This window comes from Tenrec ecaudatus, chromosome 9, assembly GCF_050624435.1.
Source record: "Tenrec ecaudatus isolate mTenEca1 chromosome 9, mTenEca1.hap1, whole genome shotgun sequence".
NCBI classification, from domain to species: domain Eukaryota; kingdom Metazoa; phylum Chordata; class Mammalia; order Afrosoricida; family Tenrecidae; genus Tenrec; species Tenrec ecaudatus.
This window is the reverse complement of record NC_134538.1, coordinates 54,532,475-54,553,215: the sequence shown is the minus strand read 5'-3', so window position 1 is coordinate 54,553,215 and position 20,741 is coordinate 54,532,475. Positions and strand designations below refer to the sequence as shown.

At 44.4% G+C, this 20,741-nt stretch overlaps 1 protein-coding gene across 3 annotated transcripts in view; it reads left to right on the top strand.

Moving 5' to 3' along the window:
- Positions 1 to 20,741, top strand: part of TNS3 (tensin 3) — a 348,472-nt gene that overhangs the window by 290,825 nt on the left and 36,906 nt on the right. The gene's annotated exons all lie outside the window — the stretch shown is intronic.

Sequence of the window (20,741 nt, the reverse complement as noted above, 5' to 3'; positions counted from 1 at the left end):
CCGCTGTGTGTCTCTAGTGTTGTCCCCAATGGTACTATGGGTCAGTGAGGAACGCTGTGTTCCGTGGTGATGCCGGCCCTGTGGTTGTCTCTGTGCATTGCTGTTCTGAGCAGGACGTTGTCCTCAGGGCTAGGTGAGCCAAGATGTGCTTCACTCTTTTTTGTTCATTTCCCCCCTCGTTGGCGCCTGTGTGCTCTGACCAGACCAGTCCCTCTTCTTGAGCTGTAGCTTCAGTGCTGTTCTCTGAAGTGAATTCTTCTGTCCACTTAGTTGGTAATGGGGCCGACTCCTGCCCCTAGGTAATTTTTAATCCAGTTATTGTCTGTATAGATTTACTTATCCTGGATTTCACATACAGAAAATATGGCAAAATAAAAACACAGGAGGAAAAAAAGAAAATCCTCAATAGAGAAGAAAGCAGAAAATATGAAAACTGATATAACTTTAAAATGAGTTCAAAGGGGAGATCAAATGATAAGGTGTTCTATTTTAACCTAACTACATTTGCCACGATGCACTTTGTCCGATAACACGGGCATTTTCATCCTTGCACTATTCACCATTTTCATCCTTGCACTATTTATCCTTGCACTATTAATCCATGTGGGAATCTGGCAAACATCGATTCGGGGCCCCCACTGTCACCAGTAGCTTTCTGCAAACTAGGTTTTGGGAAATTAAGCTCTGACACTGTTCCTTTCCTCAGTTTTGGATTTTGTTACTTACAATCCTTGGATCTCATAGGCTACATTTAGTTGACACCTCACTTAGATGGCTGCTTCTTTTAAGACAAACTTTTAAGACCCTTCTCAGATAATCAAGTACCATCAGTTTTATTTACCACACATATCTTTACTGTCTCACCCATATCTTCAGTGATCTCTTCATAAGAGCAAGTAACAAGTTGGGCCACATCATAAAAACTAATTTTATTTTTTAAGATAAGGGATACAAATAATATTTAAACCCCGTATCCATTCACATGCCTATGATTTATTGACGTCTCTGATGCACTTTAGAGGCATGATAATCATTTGATGATAGAGAACATTATAAATCACCACCACACCCCTGCTCAGGGGCATAAGATAATTTTATTAATAGTATCATGAATTTAGTCAGTGGCATAGAAGTATAGAATTTATAAGACAATTGAGAAAATGAAATTATACTTATTCAGGAGGCCAGTTTTTCAGATCGCAGTATATATTGTTGACTTGTAGAGATTAAAAGCTTAATTGACTGGACATTATTTACATGAACAATGAGGGGGATAGGGTAAAACCTTCATTAGTTCTCATTCACAAAAGCAGAACCATGCCTACCAGACTAATACAAGTCATACAAAAGCAAAGAGAGCATTAAAATAATGCATATACAGTAGTCCTGCACCACCATTTATTGGGCAGCGTTAAAGTAAGAGACCAACAACCACCAATTTCATCCCCTTGGGATAGAGGTCACCTGCTTCTTCTCACACTAGGACATTTTATCCCTAAATTCAAATGAATGTGTCAGTTCCGTAAATCTGCTACAAGTGAATTTAAAATAAAGCCCAGTTCTTATAGTAAGGTTTCCACATCGAACCCTTTTGCTGTGACCTGTGAAGGATGCCATGTGATTCAAAAGGACAGAGTACAAAGTCCCAGTTTTCTATAGCACACAGCCTGGGTCACCAAGGGTTGGATAGAAGTAAGGTCAAAAGGTCAATCAGGAACATATTACCAGGCATATTCTCTCTTTGGGTTCTATTTAGAGACTTTTAAGTATATATTTTTTCTAATTGAAAATTGTCCCATTTTAAGAGTGAATAAAACAGACATGATACCCTTCCCCTATCTTGCCCTCTCCCCACATCTTGACTTGAATTTCCAGCGAGGTTCACTTATCACTCTGGTAAGCGTGTCTGTTGATTTAGGGTGACCTTTTAACAATGAGAAACTGACCCCAGCTGGTTTTTAATATGTACATAAAGGGGGTAAGGCAAGGTTCCTGGGCCCTAGGCAGGGCCACTGCCTTATCGATTGGGAGAGCGGATTAAAAGTTTACTTGACCTGGTAGCAGAAACCTACCTCTGTCTTGGTGTTTAATCCACATAGTAATGAACTAAATCAGTATTTTTTTTTTTGTTGTTTTGGAATTGACTGACTCTCTCAGCATAATGGTTTCCAGGTCCAACAATGTCGTGAGGTGTTTCACAGTTTCATTGCCATTTTGTAGGGATTCATGTTATTTCACTGTGTGCATGTACCAATTTTTTTACCCATTCTTCTGTTGTTGGCAGCTTCTTGCTCTTGTGAACTATGTTGCAATGAGCATGGGACAGTGTGATAGGTTTATTGTGCCAACTAGGCCAATAGGAACAGGTGGGTGGAGTTTACTCAGGTTGCAGCTTGATTGGAGGACAACCGAAATAAATAAAGACAGCCTGCATCCCATCTCCCTCTTGCTCCCTCGTGATCTGATCGGACCAGCATGCTGCTGCTTTAGCTAGTTCTCTGCCTCAACCTGTGTGCTACACTACCTCTGGGCCAATCCAACTCGTGGATCCTGTTGTTAGAGCTTAAGGCTCCTTTGAGACCTGTTTCATGCTGCTGGTGCGTAAGGTAGACCCTGTTGCCAAAGACATCCACTACAGATCATTAGACTGCTCTTCTCTTCCTCTGGCCCCTGATTTTCCCATCACATGCCTGCTGCATCACCTTTGTCTAAGTTACCAGGGAGGAAGCCCCAGACTTCTAGAGATGCCTGGTCTGGCTCTCCTCGTTGTTGCAAATTGGACGGTGGTAAGCCATAGAACTTTCATTGAATGAGTTTTGTAAGTAGATCGTCAGGCCTTTATTTCCAGTCTGGAAGCTACTCGGGTCAGCATTTAGAGAATATGTGGATTTTGCCAGCCCCAAGAGATTTGAGACAAGGTATTCCTGACCCCATTTGCTGACAGTCCCAAAGGGCGGGCAACAGAGCTCTCAGAGTCCCCGCGGCAATATACTAGGCAGACTCAGCTACAGATGTGTGTCAAGCCATAGGAAGCAAAGAAATCTGCTTGATGAAGAAGAGAGCGTGTCTGTGAAGTCTATAACCATGTGTGGTGTTCGGACTGGGTGTTGAATTGTGTCTATGGGTTCATTACCAGGTGATGGAGTAGGGGCATTTCAGATGGAGGGAAGGATGTGAGCAGAGAAAGTTGAAGAGAAGGGAGCAATAGGTAGAGAGCAACCAACAGGCACGTAGAATGAAGACCCTGGGCAGGCTGTCGGGCTTCAAACAGGGCGGTTGCAGGACTGGATTCTGCAAGAATCTGCGTGCTACCTTGAACAGTACATGGAGTGACAAAGGGGCTTTGAGGCAAGTGCCTCCATCCAAGGAGGGGTGGTGGTGTGGACTTCAGCCGGGCACATAGAATAGGAACGAAGATCCTGATAAAGGCGGGAATAGCATTGCTAAGTGGTCTTTATAGGTCTGTCTCTGCTCTGTGCCGGTGGGGTGCTGGGGATGTAAGCTGGCTCCCAGCACCAGGTTTTGAGCTGGGGAGACAGACCTCAGGGCAGGCTTTGCCAGGAGGTCGCTGGAGAAGTGCAGGCCTCCTGCCTGTGCGCTGGACACTGGCCCTGTGGCAGAAACTAGAGGGACTCCCTTCATCTGGGGGTTGTGGGAGAGGGCGGGGGGTGGGGATTGAAAGGAAAGCAGCCAGCTTGTGGGTCGAGGCGGAGTCACTGTAGTCAGACATGGAGTGGGCAGGCCAATGTGACAGCCCACAGAACAATTCCTGCTTCTTCCTTGCCCGCTGGGCTCCTGCCTCCTCTGAATGGTCCCTTTGGCCGTGGCGGCCCCGCCCCACCCTCCCGTCCGCGGTGGCTCCCCTGGGGCAGGCGGGAGCTGGACCGGCCGCAGACCGGACGCCGTCACTGCCGCAGCCGTGGCCTCGGCCCCTCCCAGGACCGGCCCGTGCCCGGTGCCCAGGTAAGGGGCCCTGCGTGCAGGCTTCCTCCCCGCGTGGTTCCGGGTTCCTGGCTCCAGGGAATTTTCGGCGCTTCCTGGCGTCCCGCCCCCAGGCTCTGTAACCCAATCTCCTTGGGGGGGGCGGGTGGGGGAGGGGAAGGGTAGCGGCAGGGGATGGGGACTTGGAGTGCGGACTCAGGAAGACCGGAGGCTGCCCATCCCCAGATGAACTCACTGCCCCCTTGGTCACTTTGTGACAAGTCTCAAGCCCCCTGAGGCTGGAGAGTTAACTCCCAGCGCCTGAAGTAGGGGCTTCGAGTAGAGTGGACGCTAGTAGATTCATGCTTTGCCTTAGCTGAGATTAGTGGGGGGGGGGGGGGGGGCGGGGGGAGACACCAAAAAGCCTGCTTTACAGATGTGCAGCGGTCCTGAGCCTGGACTGCTCCCAGCTGCAAATCCTCTTGTTAAAATCATCAAAGTGTGCTCTATCAGGACACTGTCACAATCAGTCTTGCCTGGAGACCTGCAGAGGGGTCCCTGATGGCCCCGAACCACGAAGGGTTTTCACGCCAAGGCAGAAGCCTAAGAAGCTGCACTTTAGTGGCACTGTGTATAATGCCCAAGAGAAGTCGTTGTTTTTGCAAATTAAGAAAATCAAGTGAGGGGAGCGGAGGTTGGTGTTTTAAAACCAAACCTTCCTATTGTCTGTTCTGAGAGGGATGCTTTCTAAACAAGTGAGTGAGTTTAAAACAAAACACGCAATCACTTGAATTACCTGTCCAAATAATATTGCTCACTGTCTCTCGTTTCTGTAAGCTCCAAGCTGGGGCTGCTGCCCAGGGAGAGGTGACCCAGGTAGGTGCTGGCAGGGATGAGGAGTGGCTGGGCCAGATGCTTGGGGTAGAATAGCCTGAATTCCTGAGGCCTTGCAAGCTACAGACCTCACAGCTAGCAAGAACAGGGGCAATTAAGAAGGAGGATACCAGGCAAACCCAAACTTCTTGGTGTGAAGAGAATTGAAAAGAAGCCAGATCCATGCCGGGCTGTGGCCATCTCTCAACCTCCCCGTTCGAAAATCCTGTGTGTTACCCTTTCAAGGGCCAGAAAATCTTTCTGCAGTTGCATGAAAGATAGTGTGGTCGCAAATGTTGCCTGTAGTTTTGATGTGATTTATGTGCAGTTTGTCATTTTTGTCTGGTTTTTCATTTCCATTTTACATGTACACCAGTGTTTGTCGATATATCAGAAGTTATCAGTCTGGAATTGGAATATTTTGTCTAGCCTGAAAGGATGAAGTGTAAAGAATGATGGTTAGTTATATCAAGAAACAGAAGTCTTTTCTTACTTTTCACTAGTAAGCTTCTACGGTAGCTGGTGGATTTCTAGAAGTGTGTTCTGGGGGACTACTTAGGGGAATCTGACTTTCCTTAAGTTTTCTCCAGAGCAACCCTGCCTCCTCCTCCACCCCACCAATCCCCACACAGCAGGGGATATTTAAAGAAAAAAACTGAAAAAAATTTTTCAAGTTGTGTTTACCTCTTTTTTTTTTTTTACAAAACAACCATATCACTTTCAAAGTACTCTCCATTAGCCTTAATACATTTGCCATATCTGTGATCTGTCATATCAGTTTTCAAACTCATCTGTTCGAATGGCTGACAGCTCCTCCCTCGTTTTTTCTTTACCTCTTCAAGTCCCTTCGCTATCCTTTCATGTCCCTCTTCAATCGTAGAAACAAAAAGAAGTCTCATGGAGTGAGGTCAGGTGAGTAAGCTGCATGAGGCAAGAGTGTATGCTGTTTCTCCCCAAAATTGGCACACTGAGATGGTTGCGTGCGCAGGTGCACCATTGTGGTAGCAAAACCAGTCAGCCATATGCCACAATTCAGGCCTTTTTTTGTCACACATTGTTATGCAGTCTTTTTTAAATGGAAATCTTCATTAACAGTCTGACCTGGTGGGACAAACTCCAAATGCACTATCTCCTCACATCAAAAAAACAACACAAATGAGCATTGTCTTAATCTTTGATTTCACTTGATGCGTTATTTTTTTTGGTGATGTAACAATGGTGCCTTCCACTGGCTTGACTGATGTTTGTTTTCAGGGTCATAAGAATAGCACCATAGCTTGTCTCCTGCAGTGACCTGGAGGGAAAAAAGTCCGGTCACTTTGGAGCTGTTCTTTCAAAGCACGGCATGTTTCCAGGTGAAGCTCTTTTTCCTGGTCAGCAAGAGCCCAAGGCACAAATTTTGCAGGGGCCGTTCTCATTCCCAAAGCTTCCATTAAGTTTGCTGAACCACGCTGCAAAATAGTCCAGATAACTTCCCCACTCCTCAATGGTCCATTGCCGGTCGTTGAGCACCAGTGCACTAATTTTGTCCACATTTTTGTCCATTCAGAAGTTGACAGACATCTCAAACCACGTTTGTCATCCATTGACAGTTCACCTTTTTTGAAACAAGAAAACCACGTGTACTTCTGTTATTTGTCTTAAGAAAGAAAACTAAGGAGCCCTGCTAACACTGTGGAATACGTGTCAGACTGCTAAATGCAAGTTTCTCCTTGGGAGAAACATGAGATTGTCTGCTTCCTTAAAGATTTGCAGTTTCACAAATCCAACATGGAGTTGCTATGAATCAGAACTCACTCATTCTACAGTTCTACTTTATCAAGCTAGATCTCCTTCTCCAGGGACTGGTCTCTCCGGACAGTATGTCCAAAGTGCTTGAGACTTCATAGTATAATGATGTCACTTACTTTGAATCGCACTTTAAGGATCAACCAAGACCACCAAGTTGCATACAACTAGTAATTATTAGTAAAGAATCTCAATAATTTTAAAAGATAGCCTACTTTTTCTATTAAAAAAACAAACAATTTTAGTTCTCAACTCATACTGAAGAAACAATGGAAGCACTCGCTCTCTGCTAGGAAATTTGGAAGACAGCTACCTTGAGATCCCTCTGTGTGCCCATTCCAAAGAAAGGTGACCCAACAGAATGCTTAAACTATAGAAACATATCATTGATATTGCACACAGGTAAAATTTTACTGAAGATCATCCAACAATGGTTGCACCAATACATTGCCAGGGGGTTGCCAGAGGTTCAAGCTGGATTCAGACAAGGATGTGGAACAAGAGATATCGTTTCTGATATCGGATGGATCTTGACTCAAAACATAGTACTAAAAAAATGTTTACTGGTGTTCCATTGACTATGAAACAGCACTTGATGATGTGGACCATAACAAACTGTGGATCACCTTGAGAAAAATGAGAATTCCAGAACTCATCATTGTACTCATGAGGAATTTGTACATGGATTGAGGCATTTGTATAAACAGAACATGGGGATACTGCATGGTTTTAAATCAAGAAAGGTGTGTGTCAGGGTAGTAGCATCCTCTCACCATACTTGTTCAATCTGTATGCTGAACAAATAATCAAATAAGCTGGATTAAATGAAGAAGGTGGCATCAGGATTGGAGGAAGGCTTATTAGAACCTACAATATGTGGATGATACAACCTTGTTTGCTGAAAATGAAGAGGACTTGAAGTACTTGCTGATGAAGGAAGATCAAGACTTGCAGTCTTCAGCATGGATTGCAACTCAAAGTAAAGAAGATCCAAATTCTCACAACTTGACCAATAGGTTGAAGTTGTCAAAGATTTTGCCTTACTTTGTTCTATAACAAATGCTCTTGGAAGCAGCAGTCAAGAGAGCAAAAGATATATTGCATGAGATAAAACTGCTACACAAAACCTCAGAGTATTGAACAAGCATGTTACTTTGAGGATTAAGGTATGCCTGGCCCAAACCATGGTATTATCTATCGCTTCATATGCATGTGAAAAAATTGAGCACTGAATCAGGAAGACTGAAGAAGAGTCAATGTCTTTGAATTATGTTGCCGGAGAATGGACAGCTCAAAGGACAAACCAATCTGTATTGGAAGAAGTTAGAGCAGAGTGCTCCTTAGAGGCAAGACAAAGTCTTGCCATCCTTGCCTCTAAGGCACATTATCAGGAGATCATGTTTGGTAAAGTAGACGGGTGCAGAGAGGAGGAGGAAGGCCCTCAACGAGACAGATTGACACAGCGGTTGTGTGGCATCAATGTGGAGGCCTAAACACAATTGTGCGGATGACACAGACCAGGTGGTGTTGTGTTCTGATGTGCTTCAAGTCGCAATAGATTGGAGCCAACTCGATGGCACCCAAGAACAACATCGAAGACAACCAGCTTAAGTTAACCAGCAAAAGAGCCTCTTCACCAAGAGGCTTTATTAACAAAATTCCCAGGGTCATCTAGAAGTATCGGGCAATAATAAATCCATGGCATAATGAGGAATCTGACCAGGGATATTTTCTTGAAAACAGCCAGCTTACAGTTTGTGAACATAGACCCAAAGCCTCTGGCCCCAACTATTTAATGGGATGTCTTGGCAAGCATTACGTCCCAAGCACCCCCAGGGGCTCTGAGGGAGCTTGTCGTCCCTGGATTAATATCCACTGAAACCTTCCATAGGAGTAAACTTTTCCAGAAAAATACTTTCTGAGATTATGTGGAGGTTACCAGCCCTAGGCCCTCTGAGCAATGTGATTTTAAATTTCTCTAGTACAGACAATAAAAGAGAAAGTTGTTATTCTGGATAAAGGCTTCCTAGGACTTCAATGTCAAGTGATTTCACACCAAGCTGAAGGGATCACCTCTTTGTAGCGTCATGAGCACATTTAGTTTGTTTCCTATGTACCCTTATGTTTGAACTTCTTTCCATAGCTTTGCTTCCTAGATCTTTCCTCTGTTTCCTTTTACCTTCCTCCTGCCCCACCATCATGCTTGCCCTTCTTCTGCCTTAGTTCTTCCTTTCAACATTACCAGATCTGTGTCCTCCTTGTTGTTGCTTTTAATTCCCTAGTTGTTCCCGTCTGTGGCATTGTTAGCTCACCACTTCCTTCCTTTCTTCATCCTCCTCCTCTTTCCCCTAGTCCCTCCGGAACCATCGGTCCTGTTGCTTTCTCCTTGAGCTTGCTTGCTTCCCATGCCTACCTTCTATAGGTAGGCAAAAGAACAATAACAGAGATAAAACAAAACATTGAATAAAAAGATAAAAGAAATAATAATAGCTAGCCAACCCCCCCAAAATAAAACAAAGCATATAGCTCCAGGTCTGTCCACTGACCTTTATGACTATCTCCCCACTGGTCCTGGGGGAATCCAAGAACTACCCTTCCTACCCTGAAATCTATTTTGGGGGCTCCTCGGAGGCTTTATGTTGCTCCTGTTGATGATCTGTATGTTCCCTTACAGGTATGGTTTCTTTAGGCTCATCACAGTTGCCAAAGCAGGTCTCTGAATCTGTGTCTCTGTGTGTCTCTGCCCCCAACCCACTATACCTTGTAGTTTCTCAACTCTTTTTGAATGTTGGCCTCATACTCACAGATCCATGTGGTCTCCAGGTGGCCTCAGCAGCATTAGCAGCCACTGTCTTTTTCTTAAGTTCTAGCAGAAAAGAAGCCAATTTACTTTCTTAAGAGGTCAAACCAGTGATTTACCATTCAGTCTCATTATCTGTAAGATGCTCATGGTTTCTATCTGTTTCCTTCAGTGAATAGGATAAGGCATGGGGATTGGGCTCCTGATTGTTCATCTGGGGAAGCCCAGGGAGTATGACTGACTTACTAGAGGCACATGGCCTAGTATTGGGAGGAAGTTGATTGGTTCCCCTCATCAAAATCAGGGTACTACTTACCTAAGTGTCAGAGAATACTGAACAGCAAAATAACTACTACTACCCTTTTCTATATATGATCAGCAGTTGTGCCAGGTGCTTGTTGGTGCTTGTGAGCCTAGTGTTGGGGGAACCGGACTGTAGCAGTCCCTACCACCAAGGATATTAAACCTACTTAGCAAGATACCCATACAAGCTTTACATAGACATTTTTACTGCCCTTGAGTCGATGCTGACTCATAGAAACCCTGTAGGACAGGGTAGGACTGCCCCTGTGGGTTCCTCAGACTCTAACTCTTTATAGGAGTAGAAAGCCTCATCTTTGTCCTGCAGAGCAACTGGTGGTTTTGAACTACTGACCTTGACCTTAGCAGCCCAACTCCTATCCACTGCTCCACCAGGCCTCCATAAAATAGGCACATGGGGCAATTATTTTCCGTTATCAATTGTTATTTGAGCACTACAAACAAATAAACCAAAAAGCTGCTAAGTCTTCAATTCAATGCAGGCCTGCTCTGTAGAACTCAAGCTAGAACTCTCACAAAAGAATATAAATCTTCAGTCCGTATTAGGTGAAAATATCTGAATCATGGATAGTCTCATGGAACAGGCTTTCTTTCTTTCTTTCCTTCTGTATTTAAGAAGGCAGTGCCACCAATGAATTACGATTGTGCCAAACTCCAATGAAAAAGCAGCAGCTGATTAACCCCGATGGCCTAGGGAGAGGCATTGGTTTGGTCACATGAAGGAACCAGTAATCAGCCTGAGGCATTACATGAGATGGACAGTCTTTTGAAAGGTCGAGTGAGGATTTTAGAGTGGTACGGTGTTTTTTCTATTAATTTATACACTGTTATAAATGCCATGTATGTACTTTGTAAACCAAACCTTGCTTTCACATGATTTGGACATCGTTTCTTATTCTGAAATCTGCCACTCACCCTGCCTTTCATTTTGTTGTTGAATGTCTGACATACTTTATTGAATTGTTAGAATGTTACTGTTTCTATTTGATGTTGCCAATTTTCTTCTAAATGGTGACACCAGCTGTGTCAGGCTGTGTTCTCCAGAAAGGTAGAGCCAGTGGTGCTTATATCTGTATGTATGTAGAAAAAATGTATATCAAGAAATGGCTCACACCGTTGTTTAAGTGGGTAAATCCAGTTCAAGTTCATTGGTCAGGTGGTAAGCTGGCGGCTTCTCCTGACTCGTGAAGCTGTAGGTGCTGGTGAAGCAGGAAAACCACAGGCTGGTAGAAGCAATGTAAAATTAATTTAAGGTCAGCAAGCCACTGATGACTGCTGGGATTGGCAGGCAACATGGCAGGAGATTGATAATCCAGATGTGAGATCCAGACCCAACAGAAGTGACGCGCTTTCCCACAGAGTCTGCTTATAGAAAAGCAGGTTGCACCCAAAAGGAGTCTCTTCCAATGGCATCATTCTAAAACAATTGCTACCTTCTCACAGAGATGATCACATTATGGTAGATCCCATCATGGAGTTGGTTCACTGTGTTGGATCACTTTGGGGGTAAATTACTGCCAAAGTACTCCCTGATTATCATACCAAATTTGTACGTTCTTCGGAGTAGGTGAAAGTGACTGCTCTCCCAGATCTTTGACAGTAGAGCATATTAGCAAGACATGTAATCTCTGCTAATCGGAAAGGGAAAGTGACATCATGATATCGTAATGCCTTGGAATTTAAAGGAGGAGATGACTTGGAAAACAACGATGGGTGAGATTAGAGCTGTGGTGGGGGCTGATTAAAAAGATTGATAAACAAATCTCCCCAGAGTTATATGTGCCAGTGTTCCAGTACAGGAGAGACAGACGAGGAAGGAGAGGATGACGATAGTGATGACGTGACTTCACGCAGAGCTTTCTGATTCAGGATACAAATCTTAACATCCTGCCTTTCTTGGCCAGCACCACAAGAACTGGGGGGAAAGTGTGATGTACAGTAATTAGCAAGTGAATGTGAGAACTGAGTGTCCTGGTCCCCTAGCTCTGTGGGAACGAATAGGCATGCTAAAGAGTGAACGAGGGCGAATGGTGACCTTTGTCCTGGCTCTCAGTGTGTACCAGTCCTTACTCGGGGCAGAACTTGGACTCATGAAGGAATTCCTCTCCTTTCTTACTCAGACTCAGAGACATGATCCTTTTTTTCCCCCTCAAATTCAGTGACCGCCTGGTGGGCCAAAGCCTGCAATTTGGACAGAGGAAAGCTGTGCTTTGGATCCTGCCCTTGTGCAGGCTGACTCTCCCATGCAGACTCCAAGCCTGCCCTTGTCATCCCCAGATGGTCAACACTGTCTCATCGCCATGGGGATGTGGCTGCCCCAGTTGTTTCACCCAGAACTTTCCTCTTTGTGGGTTGTGAAGGATCCTTGTTGATTATTCTGGCAATGCAGCCCTCCTGTGTAGAAAGTGCTTCGGAAACCCTCGGTGATTCGATATTAGAATTCCCGATACAGCACCAACTAAACAGGGAAATGTGCCACCGCTCTCCACTAGTTCAAGTGTGCATTTAATTAGGAATCTAATTATCTTCCAAATAACTTCTAAAAAGAGAGTCCCTGTCTTCATACATTTTCACATGCATATTCTGATTTCACTTGTTTTATGGACACTGTTTTGTTAAATACATATTACATGTAAGTGGATATTGTTAAAAACGGATGTTATATTGTTTGTGGAGTGTGACCCCATGCTGAGGGGAAAGTGTTCACTCTTTGTGGATGACAGGGCAGGGACAGCGTCTGCACGTGAGAAGGAACCTGCACAAGAACATAATAAACCCATTACTCTATAGAGCCCTGATTCTGATGTCTTGCTTGTTAAATCATATCCTGAATTTCAGAACCATTAGATCCTAGAAGTCATCTATTTTGGTCCAATTTAAAGTGCTTCTGTAGAACAAGAACATGTGAGAGTACCAGAGGTCGCAGAGGAGCCCAGATTACACTTTGTGAATCAATACTTTCTCCCCTTCACAGCCCGTTTTATCCCTGGAAACATACCAACATAAAAGACAGTCCGTTTGCTCAGGTGCCACTTTGCAGAGGTTTCTCAAATGGTGCAAAATGGAGTTGCATATTGAACTTCGAACTAGTGCAGGATAGGACCACGAGGGCAGAGAGAAAGAAAATCCAGCAGTACCTCAATCTTTTTACTCAGTTCTGAAAGATCATTGTGACTACCCGTCTGCTGACTTTTCAGATAATTAAGTAAGAAAACATAGGTTTCTTCATCCAATTGTGAAAGCATCTTCTTGATTTCAGCTAAATGTATTTTTCTTTTTTTTTTTAACAATTTATTGGGGCTGATACAATTCTTTTCACAGTTCATACATATACATACATCAATTGTATAAAGCACATCTGTACAGTCTTTGCCCTAATCATTTTTTTCTCTTTTCTTCTTTTACATTTTATTAGGGACTCCAACAACTCTTACCACAATCCATACATATACATACATCAATTGTATAAAGCACACCCATACATTCCCTGTCCCAATCATTCTCAAGGCATTTGCTCTCCACTTAAGCCCCTTGCATCAGGTCCTCTTTCCCCCCCCCCTCCCTCCCTTTTCCCCCCTCCCTCATATGCCCTTGGTAATTTATACCTCGTTATTTTATCATATCTTGCCCTATTCAGGGTCTCCCTTCCCCCCTTCTCTGCTGTCCCTCTCCCAGGGAAGAGGTCACATGTGTCTCCTTGTAATCAGTTCCCCCTTTCCAACCCACTCACCCTCCACTCTCCCAGCATCGTCCCTCACGCCCTTGGTCCTGGAGGTATCATCCACCCTGGATTCCCTGTATCTCCAACCCTCATATGTACCAGTGTACAGCCTCTGTCCTATCCAGCCCTGCAAGGTAGAATTCGGATCATGGTAGTTGGGGGGAGGAAGCATCCAGGATCTGGGGGAAAGCTGTGTTCTTCGTCGATACTACCTCACACCCTAATTAACCCATCTCCTCTCCTAAGCCCCTCTATGAGGGGATCTCCATTGGCCGACACTTGGGCCTTGGGTCTCCACTCTGCACTTCCCCCTTCATTTAATATATATATACACATACATATATACATATACACATAAATACACATACATACACACACTTATATCTTTTTTTTTTTTTGCATGATGCCTTATATCTGGTCCCTTGGGCACCTCGTGATCGCATTGGCCGGTGTGCTTCTTCCATGTGGGCTTATTTGTTTCTGAGCGAGATGGCCGCTTGTTCACCTTCAAGCCTTTAAGACCCCAGACACTATCTCTTTTGATAGCCGGGCACCATCAGCTTTCTTCACCACATTTGCTTGTGCACCCATTTGTCTTCAGCGATCCTATCATGGAGGTGTGCAGTCAATGATAGGATTTTTTGTTCTTTGATGCCTGGTAACTGATCCCTTTGGGACCACTCGATCACACAGGCTGGTGTGTTCTTCCATGTGGACTTTGTTGCTTCTGAGCTAGATGGCCGCTTGTTTATCTTCAAGCCTTTAAGACCCCAGTCACTATCTCTTTTGATAGCCGGGCACCATCAGCTTTCTTCACCACATTTACTTGTTCACCCACTTTGGCTCCAGCCGTTGTGTCGGGAGAGTGAGCATCATAGAGTTCCAATTTAATAAAAGAAGGTATTCATGCATAGAGGGAGTGTTTGAGTAGAGGCCCAAGGTCCTTCCGCCACCTTAATACTTGACCTATAAATATCGACACAAAGATCTATTTCCCCAACCTCCTATATATATTTGCATGTACATGTCTTTGTCTAGACCTCCATGAATGCCCTTTGACTCCTAGCTCTTTCCTCCATCTCCCTTGACCTTCCTCCTGCCCTACTACCATGCTTCATCGACACCTGGGCTAGAGTATACCTCTTCTCTAAGCAACCTTACCCTTGATCATTTCCCACCAGGCCTGCCACTCCCCCTTCTCTACCCTTTGGGGTCCCATGTTTTTCCCTTGTCCCTGGGTTTGTTAACACCACTTCCTTACCCCCCCCCACCCCAAGTCCCCCCGGAACTGTCGGTCCCGTTGTTTTTCATCCAGATAGTTCATCCAGCCTGTCCTATTCAGACACACCTGTGGAGTCACTAACATGCACGAAAACTAGACAGAGGAACACAAAGCAACAGTATACAACCAGACAACAAAACAACCAAAACAAACCACTGAAAAAGAACAGAACAAAACAGTTCACAAGAGAAAAGCTTGTAGTTAGTTCAGGGATCTTTGCTGGCCCTTAGGAGCGTTTTCCAGTCCAGTCTGTTGGGGCACCACGCCCTGGCCCCAAAGTCCACTTTCAGCATTCCCTGGGGACCTTGCCACTCCATTCCCTTGCTGTTCCGCTGCACTCCCCCAGTGCTTTGCCTCGGTGTGGTGGGATCAGGTCAGGTGCAATTCCCACACTGTGTCTCCGGTGCTGTCCCCTGTATCGCCCTTAGTCACTGAGGGGCATCATGTCTCATAGTAGGGCCAGCCATGTTGTTCTCTCTGTGGACTGGCTGCTCTACTCAGGAACATCATCATCACGGCCTGGTGGGCCAGGCTGTGCTCCACTCTCTCCTCCTGCCCCTTCATCTGCTCCCGTGTGCTCTGATCAAATATGTCCATCTCCCATAGCTGCAGGGTCAATGTCGTCCTTTGGAACAAGTTCTTTTCGGGGGAGGGGCAGGAATCCACTTAATTTATGGTGCTGGGGCCAGCCTCCCAGACCTCTCCACCGGTTCCGTCCTCCACGCCGGGATATTGCATTCACACCTTGCGACACTGGGTTGACGTCTGGTCCCACTTTCCCTGTGGAGATATAAACCATACCCTCCCCTTGGGTGGATTAATGCCCCATTTCTGTCATGCTGATTGTACTTACCTCAGGGGACTCATGCTGTACCTGTCCCTTTGGGTCTGGCTTACCTCGCTTAACATAATTCCTTCCAGCTCTTCCCATGAAATAACGTGTTTCATGTGCTCATCGGTGCTTTTTAGTGCTGCATAATACTCCATTGTGTGTATGTGCCAAAGTTTGCTAATCCACTCGTCTATCGATGGAAACTTAGGCTGTTTCCAAGTCTTTGCTATTGTGAATTGTGCCGCAATAAACATTGGAGCGCATATGACTGGTCGTGTTTTATTTGCTGCTTCAACCGGGTATATGCCCAGTAGAGGGATGGCTGGCTCGCAAGGTAGATCAATTTCCATTTTCTTTAGGTATCGCCAGATTGCTTTCCACAGTGTCTGTACAAATCTGCACGACCACCAGCAGTGGAGGAGGGTTCCTATTTCACCACAGCCCCTCCAACACTTGTTGCTCTCTGATTTACTGATCTGGGCTAGCCTCAGGGGTGTTAGGTTGTATCTCATGGTTGTTTTGATTTGCATTTCTCTTATGGCAAGGGACTTCGAGCACTTTCTCATATATTTATTGGCCATATTGATCTCCTCTCTAGTGAAAGTTCTTCTCATTTCTTTTGCCCACTTCCTTAGGGGGTTAACTGTTTTCCTCTTTTTGCAGGTCATGATGGTGTTGTAGATTTTAGTAATGAGCCCTTTGTCTGACGTGTCATTACTAAAAATCTTCTCCCAGTCTGTGGGTTGCCTTGTCACCCTCTTGGCAAAGTCTTTCGAGGTGCACAGGTGTTTTATTCTTATTAGATCCCATTTGTCGATTTCCAGATCACCTGTGTGTGTCCCCTTCCCTGTTGCAGTGAGCCTATGTGCTCCCTGGGCCAGTGCTCTGAGATTAGTCCCGATTCCCTCCTTAATGGTCCTGATGGTTTGGGGTTTGACTTCTAGATCTGTGATCCACCTTGAGTGTATTCTTGTGCATGGGGTGAGGTAGACATCTTGTTTCAACTTTCTACATGTGGATATCCATTGTTTCCAGCACCACTTATTAAAGAGGGCATCTGCTTCCCACTTGACGTTTTTGGGACCCTTGTCGAAGATCAGTTGTCTATATGCTGATGATTTTACTCCTGGGCTTTCTATTCTTTTCCACTGGTCTAAGTGTCTATCATTGTGCCAGTACCATGCTGTTTTGACCACTGTAGCTGTGTAGTAGGCATTAAAATCAGGTAGGGCGAGTCCTCCAATTGTGTCCTTCTTCTTGAGGAGTTCTCTGCTAATTCTGGGTTTCTTCCCTCTCCATATGAAGTTGGTGGTCAGTTTTTCCAATTCTTTGAAGAAGGTTGATGGTAATTGGATTGGTATAGCATTGAACTTGTAGAGTGCTTTAGGAAGAACTGTCATCTTTACTATGTTCAGCCTACCTAACCATGAGCAGGGGAGCTTCATCCATTTGTGAAGGTCACTTTTGGTTTCCTGTAATAGGGTTTTATAATTATGCTTATATAGGTCTTTAGTATTTTTTGTTATGTATATTCCTAGGTATTTCAGTTTGTTCTTGGCTACTGTGAAGGGTACTTCCCTCATAATCGCCTCTTCCATGGCCCTGTCCGATGTGTATAGAAACCCTACCGACTTCTGTTTATTGATCTTGTATCCTGCTACCCTTCCGTATTCCTCTATTGCTGTAAGTATACCAACTGTGGAGTTTTGGGGGTCTTCAATGTATAGGATCATGTCATCTGCAAATAACGATAGTTTCACCTCCTCCTCTCCCAACTGGATCCCTTTGATGTCCTTCCGCTGTCTTATGTTGTTAGCCAGAACCTCCAAAACGATATTGAATAGAAGAGGGGACAGGGGGCATCCTTGTCTTGTACCCTTTTTCAGTGGTATTGTTCTTGTCTTTTCTCCATTGACTATGATGTTGGCTGTTGGTCTTTCATAGATAGCTTGTATGAGCTTGAGGAACTTACCTTCCAATCCTATCTTCATGAGTGTTTTGATTAGGAATGGATGCTGGATGTTGTCAAATGCTTTTTCTGCATCTATGGATATTATCATATGGTTTTTATCCTTTTTCTTCTCGATGTGGTGTATGATATTGATGGATTTTCGGATGTTAAACCATCCCTGCATCGCTGGGATGAATCCTACTTGGTCGTGGTGAATGATATGTTTGATGTTCCTTTGTATTCTATTGGCCAATATTTTGTTAAGGATTTTTGCATCTATGTTCATTAGAGATATTGGTCTATAATTCTCTACACTTGTGGGGTCTTTTCCCTGTTTGGGTATCAAAGTAATGCTGGCTTCGTAAAATGAGTTTGGGAGCTTGCCGTTCTTTTCTATGTTCTGGAATACTTTGTGGAGGATCGGTGTCAGCTCTTCCCTGAATGTTTGGTAAAATTCTGCTGTGTAGCCATCTGGCCCTGGGGCCTTCTTCCTTGGTAGGTTTTTGATGACACTATTTCTTCCTTCGCTATGGGTTTGTTGAGGTTCTTGATCTCTGTCTCAGATAATCTAGGGATAGATTGTTTTTCTAAATATTTATCCATGTCTTCCAGGTTTCTGAATTCATTAGAATACAAACCTTCATAGTACTTTGTGATTATCCTTTTTATCTCATTGGGGTCTGTTGTTATTGCCCCCGATTCATCCCTTATCCTGGCTATTGATGATTGTTCCTTTCTATCTTTGGTAAGCTTTGCCAGGGGGGTGTCAATTTTATTAATTCGTTCATAAAACCAGCTTCTAGTTGCATTAATCCTTTGCATTGTTCTTTTGTCTTCCCACTGGTTTAACTCCGCCCTGATTTTTATTATTTCTTTTCTCTTGCTATTGGAGGGGTAGTTCTGTTGACTCTGTTCTAGTTGTTGGAGGTTTTGTGTTAACATATCTGTCATACGCCTTTCTTCTTTTTTCATGTATGCATTCAGTGATATCAAGCTACCTCTGATAACTGCCTTTGCAGTGTCCCATAAGTTTTGATATGTTGTATGCTCGTTCTCATTAGTTTCTAGAAATTTCCTGATATCCTCTCTGATCTGGACCTTAACCCATTCATGTCGCAGGAGATCGTTGTTTATTCTCCAATTGGTGACCCTTGCTTTTCTGGGTGCCCTCCTATTAATCTCCAGCTTTATGGCATGGTGGTCTGAGAAAGACGTCTGGATAGTATCTATGTGTTTGAATTTACTCAGGCTGGCCTTGTGCCCCAGCATGTGATCTATTCTTGAGAAAGATCCGTGTGGATTGGAGAAGAATGTGAAACCTTTTGCTTTTGGATGAAAGGCTCTATAGATGTCTGTCAGGCCCTGTTGCCTAATTACATTGTGTAGCTCTCTGGCCTCTTTGCTGAGCTTCTTTCCCTGTGACCTGTCTTTCTCTGATAGTGGAGTGTTGAAGTCCCCCACTATTATTGTTGTTTCCGTGATTTCTTCTGTCATTTTTTTAATAGTTTGTTTGACGAAATTTGCCGCACCATTATTAGGTGCGTAAATATTCAGTATGCTTATTGCTTCCTGGTTTACTGAGCCTTTGAGCATTATGTAATGTCCCTCTTTGTCTCTTTTTATGTTTTGGATCTTGAGATCCATTTTGTCGGAGATTAAGATAGCCACTCCTGCCTTCCTGGAGTTACCATTTGCTTGGTAAACTTTCTGCCAGCCCTTTATTCTCAGCATATGCTTGTCTGCTTGCTTAAGGTGTGTCTCTTGCAGGCAGCAGATTGATGGGTTATGTTTTCTAATCCAATCCTCCAGCCTCTTTCTTTTAACATATGAATTGAGCCCATTTGTATTCAAAGTGATTATTACAATCTCTGGCTTCATGGTTGCCATATTCTGTTTTGTGTTTTGGGTCTTTGCCTATCTTCCTTCATATCAGTGTACTGCGTTTGAGTGGAGGGTTTCTATCCTGTCCTCTTTTCCATCTGAGACCGTGTTGTCCTGGTACGTGTTGCTGGCATGTTGGCTTCTAGATGGAGATGGGCTATATGGTGGTCTCCTGGTGGTTCTAGTTGGAGCTTGATCTTCTGGCCATAGTGAGTCAGCCAGTATGTTCTGCAGGGTCGGGTGACTTGCAGTATATTTTTTGAGTTCTTCCTTGTCCTGGAAGACCCTTATCTTACCCTCTATCTTAATGGATAACTTGGCAGGGTATAGGATTCTGGGTGAGGCATTTTTATCTTTCAGTTTTTGGAAGATGTTGCTCCATTCTCTCCTCCTCTTCATGGTTTCTGCGGATAAGTCTGAGCATAACCTTACCTGCGCTCCTTTGTATGTGACTGTCTTCCTTTCTCTTGATGCTCGTAGAATTTTCTCTTTTTCCTCTAAGTTGGATAATTTTACAATTATATGCCTTGGCGTGTTCTTCTTGGTGTTTAGCTTAGCCGGCGTCCTCTCTGCTTCCTGTATGAGAGTCGGATTCTCCTTTGTTAGGTTGGGGAAATTTTCTTCCAGGAATTCCTTTGCTATCTTGGCGGTCGATTTGTGTGTTATGTTGTGTTCCGGTAGACCGATTATTCGAATATTATTCCTCTTCATAGCATCTGTCATTGATCTCAGGCTGTCTTCTGTTTCTTTAATTTTCCTATCTGATTGTTTTTCTCGCTTGCTTCGTTTGGTTTGAGCGTCCTCGAGTTCACTGATACGGTTCTCAGCCTCCTCAAGCCTAGATATAGCTTCTGTGACCTTTTGTGTGGCCTCTGCTACCTCCTCTGTTAGTTTCTGCAGTTCCTTTTGGTGGATAGTATTCATCCCCTCTATTGTGGACTTCAACCCCTCTATTGTGCATTTCATCCCTTCTATCGTTGCATCCTTATTTTGGTTTGCTTCTCTTAGCTCCTGTATTACTGCAAGCAGAGTTCTGAAGATTTCCTTTTGTGGCTGATCTATATCTGTTTCTTCTATGAGTGACGTTAGGTCTGTTAAAGTGCCTCGTTTTTCTGATTTTTTTGTTGGGAGTGATGTGGTCTGTTGATTTTTCCTTGATCCTTTAATAGGCCCCATGCTTCTGGGAGACAGGAGTAACCTTATTGTGTGGAGACTCAGGCCACTGTGCCGTCTCCTGGGGTGGCTGGGGCGGGCTGCGGCAGGCTTAGGGCTGGCACTGGGAACCCAACAGGGCCCCAGGTGGTGAGAGCTGGCTGGAGCTCACTGACGGCTCCTCAAGGACTGCAAAGCCGAGACCCAGGCTCCACTGCA